This window comes from Rhinopithecus roxellana, chromosome 4 (assembly GCF_007565055.1).
Source record: "Rhinopithecus roxellana isolate Shanxi Qingling chromosome 4, ASM756505v1, whole genome shotgun sequence".
In the NCBI taxonomy this organism is placed as follows: Eukaryota; Metazoa; Chordata; class Mammalia; order Primates; family Cercopithecidae; genus Rhinopithecus; species Rhinopithecus roxellana.
Genome location: NC_044552.1, coordinates 136,089,944 through 136,099,220, shown reverse-complemented (window position 1 = coordinate 136,099,220; position 9,277 = coordinate 136,089,944). Strand labels below are relative to the sequence as shown.

Genomic DNA, 9,277 nt, shown 5'->3' with positions numbered 1-9,277 from the left:
TGAGATGGAGTCTCACTCTGTCACCTAGGCTGGAACGCAGTGGCACAAGAGGCTCACTGCAACCTCCGCCTCCTGGGTTCAAGCGATTCTCTTGTCTCAGTTTCCTGAGTAGCTGGGATTACAGGCACCTGCCACCAAGCCCGTCTAATTTTTTGTATGTTTAGTAGAGATGGAGTTTCACCGTGTTGGCCAGACTGATCTTGAACTCCTGACCTCAGGTGATCCACCCTCCTTGGCCTCCCAAAGTGCTGGGATTACAGGTGTGAGCCTCATTTTTATTTTATTTTTTTATTTTTATTTTTATTTTTTTTGAGACGGAGTCTCGCTCTGTCGCCCAGGCTGGAGTGCAGTGGCTGGATCTCAGCTCACTGCAAGCTCTGCCTCCCGGGTTTACGCCATTCTCCTGCCTCAGCCTCCCGAGTAGCTGGGACTACAGGCACCTGCCACCTCGCCCGGGTAGTTTTTTGTATTTTTTTAGTAGAGACGGGGTTTCACCGTGTTAGCCAGGATGATCTCAATCTCCTGACCTCATGATCCACCTGTCTCGGCCTCCCAAAGTGCTGAGGTGAGCCTCATTTTAAAGAACAGGAACCTTGTCTACCCATTGGCATGGCCTCTTATGCAGCAACATAGGCTCCTGTTCCTGCCGCAACTCTCTCCCTCCTCCTCCGCCCATCAGAGTCCAGAGTTGGCCCACCATGGCTTTACTCACTGCTGCCACCCAGTTCTTGGGAACAAAGGATGTATCTTGTCTTGTTCTCGCTGCCTGGCATGCCAGTACCTCCTCTAGGAAGTTGGGAGACATATCAGCTTACCTGATACCCAAGGAGCAGGCCAGAATTAAGATCTTCAGACAGCAAAGTGGCAAGAGGCTGGTGGGCCGAACCACTGTGGGCAGGATGTGTGGTGGCCCGAGAGGCACGAGGGGATTGGTACATGAAACATCAGTTCTTGACCCTAATGAAAGCATCCATTTCTGAGGCTTTAGTGTCCCTGAGTGCCAAAAACTGCCACCCAAGGCTAAGGGTAAAAGGAAACAGGTATCCTGGCTTTCAAAAAAGTGGTCAAAGAGGGCAGCTCTACCCTCCCATGCGGTCACCATGCTGGACAACTTTCCCACCAATATACATCCCATGTCTCAGCTCAGTGCAGCCTATACAGGCCTCAACAGTGAACGTAATACTACCTGAGCATATGCAGAGGATATCAAGTACTGGGAGCTGATTTATGAAGACTGTGTGGATCTGATCACAAAGCTACCTATGTTGCAGCAAAGATCTACCAAAATCTTTACTAAGAGGGCAAAAATGTTGGGGCCATTGACTCCAAGCTGAACTGGTCCCACAATTTCACCAACATGTTAGGCTATACTGATGTTCAGTTCACTGAGCTCACGCACCTGTACCACACCATCCACAGTGACCATGAGGGCAGCAATGTAAGTGCCCATATCAGCAACTTGTTTGGCAGTGCCCCTTCAAGCTCTTATCTGTCCTTTGCAACAGCCATGTATAGATTGACAGGCCCTCTACATGTACTAGCAAATCAGGAAGTGTTTGTCTGGCTAACTCAACTACAGGAGGAAGCTGGCAAAGATGTGGCATGTGAGAAGTTATGAGACTACACCTGGAACACACTGAACCTAAGATGAAGTTATTCCAGACTGTGGCCATGCAGTACTAAAGAAGACTGATCCACGTGGTACCTGCAGTGAGAGTTTGCTCTGAAACACCACATAATGATCCCATGTTAACTTGGTTGCTCAGCTACACAAGATTGTGCTCAATAGCCTCTTAGAGAATGGCAAAGCCAAGAATCCTTGGCCCAATGTAGACACACCCTGGGGTACTGCTCCAGTACTATGGCATGATGGAAATGAATTACTACACTGTTCTGTTCAGAGTGTCTCGGGCACTGAGTGTACTGGCGCAGCTCATCTGAAGTCATGCACTCAGATTCTCTCTAGAAAGGCCCAAGTCCAAGATCATAGATGGTCTGATGAAGTTCATGGACTCTAAGTTGGGATAAAACTGGAGACTGGGGGGAAAGTTACTACCAGAAAGTGAGGACACTTAAAAAAAAAAAAAAAAAAAAAAAAAGTCTACTTTTGTTTTAAGGGGGTTTTAAAGACTTAGAATTAAATTGTATCTGAGGCACTGATAATAGATTTGAGGTTAAAATGTAAATTAAAAGTTTAAAAGATGAAAAACCTAACCAACTCCCTTCACTTGCCTAGTATGAGTTGCCCATCAACTGCAGAATGACCATGACTAATGCATGTGTAATGGGTTAAGTCTGGCCCCTGCACCATCTCAGAGTAAGAATCTTGCTCCTCTTTCCCTGGGTCAAAGCTATTTGCAGAGAATGTGGAGTCACTTCTGAGATTTTGCTTCTACTCTGCCAAGTGCACAATAAGCCAGCAAGCCAGGACTCTTCCCTTTCTGTTTTCAGAGGAATGTCATTGGATAGTCAGCTGTACCGAGTCCCTCAGCCCTCTCTCCTGCACACTAACACCTCCTAGCAAGATCTATTGGTTAGCTGGACATGCTTTGGCAATTTTTTATGCTACCAGGTGAGCATAAAGTAATGATATTTGTTGTAACTGGCACCCAGTGTTTGATTTGATTTCTCTTTTCAAAACTATCCTATTAAAACTAAGGTCTCGGAGTGTTCTGTTTCCCATTACTTTAATACCCCCATTCAGACTTTCTACACCTGTTGCACTGCAAGGTAAGGATGTCTGGGACCTCCCCATGTTGGCCCTCACCAGAGACCTCTTTCAACAGATCTGTCTTATCTGTGGTCCCAGTCAATGGGCTTTTATCAGTGCTTAATGTGAACTAAATATTTTAGTTCCACAGAACACAAGCCACTACCCTCTGACCTTCACTTGCCCTTCTAAGGTGCTGTGGGGCATAAACAGGGACTCAGGAATGACAGCATGATAGCTTCAGGGTCTGGTCCCAGGAGTATTAGCTCCTCTTTTGGAGCAAGAAAATGATTCAAGATTGGACACGGTCTCCTCTGATTATTGGGTCCTGGAGTTGAGAGGATTAAAAATAGTAAGCCTTCCTCTTCATTCTTTGCCTCAAGAAAATGCTCCCTTACTTATCAACTTCCTTTTCCTGTCCTGCCTCAAGCGCTCACAATACAGTGTTTGTCTTAGAAGCCTCATTTGCACACGTTTTCAGAAACTCAGAATGCTCTACTGCCTTTTCTTGAAGAACTGATTAAGATACATTCTTTCTGTGCCCCTTTCTTGCCTCCAAATTCCTGCCTGTGTTTCTGTGGATCCACCATCCCCAGAACTACACTGTTGAGATGAACACAGTGGAAGCCCCTAATAACTGTAAGGTCATGATGCAGACTTCAGGTTGCCCTGTATAAAATGCAAAGTAAATGTGTTTATTAACAATGAAAAAAAGAACAATACCAGACACTCTGAGCTGGCTTTGCAAGTGGTCATATATATCTGAAATAACTTCCCATTATAGTAGAAGACTGAGAAATTATCCAAATAATGCAATCATTTAGGGTGTTAAAAAGAGTTTCTATGTAATGCATTTATAAATGTTATGCTTGTATGTAATAAATACGTACTCACAAAAGGGTTTCTCTGCTACTGAGAAAAGTATTTTCACCTACACAATAATAAATAGCTAGCGTTTCTTAAGCACTACTAGATGCCTGACATTGTTCTAAGTGTTCTACATATGTAGTCTCTTCATCTTAACAGCAGCCCTCTAATTTGATCCTATTATTATCTCCACAGAGCACAGAAAAATGAAGCATTATGTCCAAGGTCAGCCAGCATTCAATCCCAAGCAGTCTGGCTCTGTAGTATATAGTCTTACCACAACAAAATATAACATCTCATTTGACCTAGTTATATAGATACTATTATATCCATTTGTCAGATGAGAAAATTGAGGCTTAGTGGGATTATATAACTTTCAAGCTTCCTCTGCTAATATGATAGATTCAATTCTAATCTTTCTGATTCCGAAGTCCATGCTTATAACCAATTATAAACTTATAAAACCACTGTAGCCTCCTAAATGCAGGACCACTGGGTAAGATGTGAAAGTTATTATGACCCTCAAAAACAATACAAGCAAAAGGGAACAAATTATATTAGTGACCTGAACCACACCATCTCACTGAGGTGGCTCAGCCCTAGATAGGACCAGGATTTTTTCATCACTAATCACAGGGCAATGGTCCTAGGCCCAACCTCCCATCTGGCTCAGAGCTACTACTGTAAACACAAAAGATGGCCTTTGTTTTCTGGTCTTTACAAATCCCTGTAGCAGTTTCTCTATCTATCTCCAGGAGTGGTCACAAGGCTAGCCAGAAGGAAATTCAACCCAGAGACCCAAACCTGGATTCAAAACAGAAACTGCTCGAAGGGTTGAGTCAGGAGTTGTGTCCCCACAGAGCTCTTTGATCCTGAGAGAGGAAATCATTGGCACAAAGGAAAAGAGAAGCAGATTATAGACGAGAGGGTTTTTGTTGCTGAAGGTCTTTTCCTTCTAGATGAGCATTCTGGATTTCAGAGTGGCTGTTTCCTGCTGAGCTTCAATGGGCCGGGCCTCTGCCCCTGCACAAAAGAGTAGGAGAATTTTGAACTCAAACATAAAAGCAGAGCAGCAGGCCACAGCGTCTACAGCTCAGGCCTGCTGGGAGCCCCAGCCAGTTCAGACACCATATGTGTCCTGCTTATCCATCTGGTTCTTTGGACAAGGCCAAACAAAACAGTGGAAATAAATGGCAGAGTAAAGTCTTTTGCCCTGGCCCTGAAGCATATACTGACCTCACCTTGCAGAGTTTTTCTGTAAATCATTTGGATTATAAGTAGTTTGATTTAAAGTATAAGAGTCCAATCTATACAAAACTTTAAAGGGGGAGAAAAAAAGTTCCAACATTACATCTGATTAGCAGGCTAATCACCTTATATCTGTCCCTCCATTTACCAATATTACTTCATAAAGTAAAACCTAAAATCCAGTGAAACCATAAAAACATGTAGCTTAGCCACATGTGAATCCAAACCAAATCAGCCACAGTTTATACAACCACTACAAAAGTTTCTGCATTATTAAACTATATTTTATGGAGAATTGGACTCACTTATTTAAGCAAAAGTCAGCACAGTAAATTTTTATGTAATAAGAAGACTCCATAATCTCTGATAGATTATTCTACATCTTAATTTTCTATGTAATTTCAACTTTGATTAACTGCAGACTCTTCATTGAAGCTAATATATCTCTGTGGCTAATCCTTTCAATGAACTTAGTTTGTATATATAGTTATGAGTTGCTTAACCACAAGGATACATTCTGAGAAATTTATCTTTAGGAGAATTCTTTGTTATGGGATCATGGAGTGTACTTACATAAACCTGGATAGCAGTGGTCCCCAACATTTTGGGCACCAGGAACTAGTTTCGTGGAAGATCATTTTTCCACAAACCTGGAGGGGGAGGAGCGGGGATAGTTTGGAGATGAAACTGTTCCACCTCCATGATTCTCATAAGGAGCAGCAACCTAGATCCCTCACATGCTCAGTTCACAATAGGGTTCACACTCCTATGGGAATCTAATGCTTCTGCTGATCTGACAGGAGGCAGAGCTCAGGTAGTAACGCTTGCTCGCTGGCCCACTGACCTCCTGTTTCCTGCTTTGTGGCCTGGTTCCTAACAGGCCACAGACCGCTACCGGTCTTGACAGAATGGGGGCGTGAAGGTTGGGGACCCCTACCCTACTACACACCTTGGCTACATGGTATAGCCTGTTGTTTCTAGGCTACACACCTGTTCAGCATGTTACTGTAGGGAATACTGCAGGCAACTATAACAATGGCAAGTATTTGTGTATCTAAACATAGAAAAAGTAATGCATTGTCTTGTGACTTCATGATGGCTTCATCACTAGGGGAGAGGAATTTTTTCAGCTCCATTATAATCTGAAAGGATGACTGTTATCTATGTAGTCCATTGTTTACCAAAACATCATTATATGGTGCATGACTGTATTTCAGTTACTTTCAATAGACCAAATATTAGCCTTGTACTATACCCAGTTTCTCAGTCTCAGCACTATTGACATTTTAGACCAGATAAATCTGTTGTGGGGGATTATCCTGTGCATTGCAGGACTTTTATCGCCACACTTAGTCTCTCACTTAAATGCCACTAGCTTTGCCCCCCATTTGTGAAAACACCAAATGTCTCTATATATTGTCAGATGTCCCTGAGGAGTGAGTTGAAACCCTGATTGAGAACCACTGGTTTATATGATACAGAGAATAACTTTTGAATGCTGATCTGCTCCTTCTCATTTATACATAATCATTCAGTAAGAGCTAATACTCAATATTAAAAGTATAAGGCAATGACTAGACCCATTGGATTTTTTAATCTAAGTTATAAACTTATCTTCTGAACTCATAAAAGTAATGTTATAATAGTTTCTGAATATCATGAAAATTCAATCATACACAAAACTCTATGTATTATATAATGGTGGGGTTTATTCCAGGCCCACTGACAAGTCTGTCTTACTTCACTGAAGTTAACCCTCCACACACAGATAATGACAGATGACTGGGCAGGTGGGAAAGATGGATGGGAAGAAAGAAAAAGCAGCAAGAATGTGGAGTCCCGATAAATAAGCAATAATAAGGAAGGGGACCCAGGTGGCAGAGGTCCCCAGGTAAGGAAGAACAATGAACAATTGTTTTGAGAGATAGCTAACCACAAATAACCTGAGGGCACAACAACTTTGCATGTAGCCCCCCCTCCAGCAGGACCCTATATAACTTCCCTCCAGCCCCTGCCTCTTTGCAGACAGCCTCTTCTCTGCTGTCCTGCCTATTGCAGTCTTGCCACATATTTTCATACTTTCTCTAATAAATCTGCTTTTCTTTACCTACAACTGTCTTGGTAAATTCCTTTACTGTCTGCTCCACTCACCCCAGATAGTTACTACCCACGACAAAAAGACTAGAGAGCAGGCTGAACAGTACTGAAGGTGGCTGAAATCATATGAGTAACATTCCTTAAGAAAACTAGAAAAATACGTTTTCATGCAAAAGCAAACTATTTTATTAATGTATTTAGTTTGAAAATACTCTTCATAATTAAATACAATGCATAAAATCCCCATTTAATGTTCTAAACCTACTATTTTCACTTAGGACCATTTTTTAGTAAACCTCTTTTAATGTTGCTTCACTTAAATCATTTGTCTCTTTTTCTCCAGATGTTATGCTTCCTTTAAGTAATTGCAAAGAGGTCATATTAAATTAGCCCTCTGTTTCAAAAGTGAAAAGCTCCAGTGAGCAAAGACAAATGTTTATGGCAAATTGATTAGTAAAATGCTGTCTCATGAGAACTGGACATTAAACTGGAAATGTTTAACATCTCCTTGGTCAATCTCAATTCTTCCTTCAGTCACCGAAAATTATTTTTAGTTTAATCATAACTCATCACATTGTACACATTGAGATTGCTACTTTACTCCTTTAATTAAAAACAAAAACAAATAAAAATATTTTTATTTGGCTTTGCTAAAAGAAACTGGTTTAGTTCTATCGCTGTATATCAGAATTCTACTTCAATCTCAGTGATTATATTTTCTTGACATTTAATCAGACTGTAGTTATTTTCAACCATAGATTTCAAAAAAATGCTTATAAATTAATGTAAATAAAGTGCTTAAAACAGTGTCAGAAATAATGCCTTACATAGTAAGAGTTACGTAAATACCTGCTATTATTACTGGGCTCCACTGAAGACTAACTAAATCCAAATCTATGGAGATTAAGTGTAGCCATCAGAATCATTAGAATATTTGGGCTAAGGCACTGGTACTTTGCCAAAGCCCTCTATGTGATGGCAGTGAGCCATCAGCATTGAGAAACATTGATTGTACCACGTGCCAATGAAGCAAATTTAATAGCTTAAATGTCAGAAAACCTGATCAGCCTCATTCTATGTACCACTGATTTAAAAAAAAAAAAAAAATCTACCATTTTCTAGGCACTGTGCATGTCAAAGACATTGAAAATGAGTAAGACAATCTTTACCCTCAAGCAGTTAGCAATCAGTTAAATTAAACAGACCATGACCCAATAAATACAGAGTAATTCTTTAAGGGTAAGAATAGTGATATTAACTAAGGGTGTGGGCCAAATAAAGTATCAGCCAATTCTACTTGAATAAAGTAAGGAAGGCTCCCAGGGAGAGAGAAATTTGAAGTGACCCTTAAAGGACTAATGAAGTTGTGTTGGGTGGAAAATGAAGGGAAAGACACAGAAACAAAGGGAAATCACATAGGGTTTAAGAATTATTACGTAAAAGTTTAAGCAGAAGATGTGATGTGAGTGAAGCTGCATAGATTCGAAGGGCTTGAAAACCGGGCCAAGAAAGTGTGATGTTTTCCTGTAGGCAAAGGGGAACCAAAGACGCATTTTAAGAAAAGGAGTAAAATGATCATACCTGCAACTTATATCTCTCTGTCTTCATGTACTAAGAGAAGCAATAAACACACCCATACAGACTTAGGTCCTCACATGATCATGCTAGATAGACAGAACTCAGGTTTGCACCTCAGCCAATCTCATTTACATGGCAGAGCTCTACCCTAAAATATAAGAAAGCAAAGCAAGTGGGACATTCTTAGTTTTGTGGAACTTGAAAATCCAGATCTTCCAGTCATTTAAGAAGAGGATGAACCAAAAAGCCTTCCAAAGATCTTTAACTGTTGACATTGGCTAATAATTTCTTCTTTCTAAAGGGAAAATAATAAAACTATATTCTCCAGAAAGTCATAGATCTCTTTATGCTGTGAGGAAAGTTTTAAAGACATAGCAAGCATAATATTGCCAGGAAAAAGATAATCTAGGATATTCTTGGATGTTGTCTCCAGATGTTGAGTTTTAATTCTATCCTGATTTAGACAGTGAACTATTAAAATATGGAAAATATGATTATAATTTATGTTCTTCCATGTAACGACTCAGGGGATTTCTTATTTTGTTATTAGAAGGGAGCAAAGCTATTGTTTTAAGTAGGACAAAAGCCCACATCTGCTCTTGTGCAAGTTACTCCTGGCTGCATCAGGTTTTCTAAGCATTGACTGTGGATGTGCGTGCAGCCGCACCCTCTCCTGGAATTCCTATTGGTCTCCTCCTTGTCCTAAGCTGCTGCTTAGGAGCGCACTGTAAATGAAACTATGTTGCTGCCGTTTGAAGTCAAAGTGAATTGATAACT

General features: G+C 40.9%; 1 pseudogene; it reads left to right on the top strand.

The window, feature by feature from the left end:
• The first annotated feature begins 698 nt into the window (after positions 1 to 698).
• On the top strand, positions 699 to 2,028 carry LOC104666476 (annotated as a pseudogene).
• Positions 2,029 to 9,277: the final 7,249 nt, after the last annotated feature.